This window comes from Otolemur garnettii, unplaced genomic scaffold (assembly GCF_000181295.1).
Source record: "Otolemur garnettii isolate 467f Iridium unplaced genomic scaffold, OtoGar3 scaffold00127, whole genome shotgun sequence".
Taxonomy (NCBI): domain Eukaryota; kingdom Metazoa; phylum Chordata; class Mammalia; order Primates; family Galagidae; genus Otolemur; species Otolemur garnettii.
The window spans coordinates 3619042-3620233 of NW_003852522.1; the positions used below are offsets into that span (position 1 = coordinate 3619042).

The following is a 1192-nucleotide window of genomic DNA, read 5'->3' on the forward strand; positions in this document are numbered from 1 at the left end:
GCCTTAGCCACTTGAGCCACAGGCGCCAAGCCCCTGAAAACATTTTTGGAGTATGTGTGTGCCTCCTGAATTTGGGTACCTTTGGGTTTAGGCAGTAAATGCTTTTTGGTGGTGGTTTTGTTTTGAGACAGAGTGTCACCAAGTTGCCTTTGGTAAAGTACAGTGGCGTCACAGCTCAGAACAACCTCAAACTCTTGGGCTTAAGCGATTCTTTTGCCTCAGCCTCCCAAGTAGCTAGGACTACAGGTGCCCACCACAATGCCTGACTATTTTTTTCTTGCAGTTGTTTAGCTGGCCTGGGCCGGGTTCGAACCCGCCACCCTCAGTGTATGTGGCTGGTGCCGTAACCACTGTGCTATGGGCACTGAGCTTAGGCAGTAAATTCTTAAGATCAAATTATCCTGAGTTTAGGGAGATATACTTAGCAAGGCGGATCTTAGATTCAGAGGTTAGGATGACTTTGAGAGATCCATGAGCTTAAGGGTTTCAATGAGTTTGATGACGTAGTCTACTTTGTTTGGCATTCAAAAGAATTAGAAATTCTAAGTTCAGGAAATCTCTTACAGGTTTGTAAGCTTAAGGATCCTATTGAGTGAGGAGATCTAAAATTTTGGGAGTCTACTGAATATGTGCAGGGGTTACATGAAATTTAGGTAGTCTGTTGAATTTGAGGGGCTTTTCAACTTGGATGTTGGGGAAAGTTTGAGGGTCTTTTGTGGGCTGCTGTGTATGGGTATCTCTCTTGGGTTTGAGGGATGCTAATTCAAGTTTGTTGATGCTACTGAATTTTGTTTGTTTGTTTGTTTGTTTTTTTGATACAGGGTCTTATTCTGTCATCCAGGCTGAAGTGCAATGATCATAGCAGCTCACTGCAGCCTCAGACTCCTGGGCTCAAGTGACCTTTCTACCTCAAGTCCCCTGAGCAGCTGGGATTACAAGTGTACCACACAATGCCTGGCTAGTTTTTAAAAATTTTTTGTAGAGGCTCGGCACCTGTGGCTCAATCGGCTAAGGCGCCAGCCACATACCCCTAAGGTGGCTGGTTCGAATCCCCAGCCCGGGCCTGCCAAACAACAATGATGGCTGCAACCAAAAAAAATGGCCGGGCGTTTTGGCGGGCGCCTGTAGTCCCAGCTACTTGGGAGGCTGAGGCAGGAGATTCGCTTGAGCCCAGGAGTTGGAGGTTGCTGTG

The 1192-nt window shown here is 46.7% G+C and overlaps 1 protein-coding gene across 2 annotated transcripts in view; it reads right to left on the reverse strand.

The window, feature by feature from the left end:
• Positions 1-1192, reverse strand: part of PDE4A (phosphodiesterase 4A) — a 28740-nt gene that overhangs the window by 9978 nt on the left and 17570 nt on the right. The window lies entirely within an intron of this gene.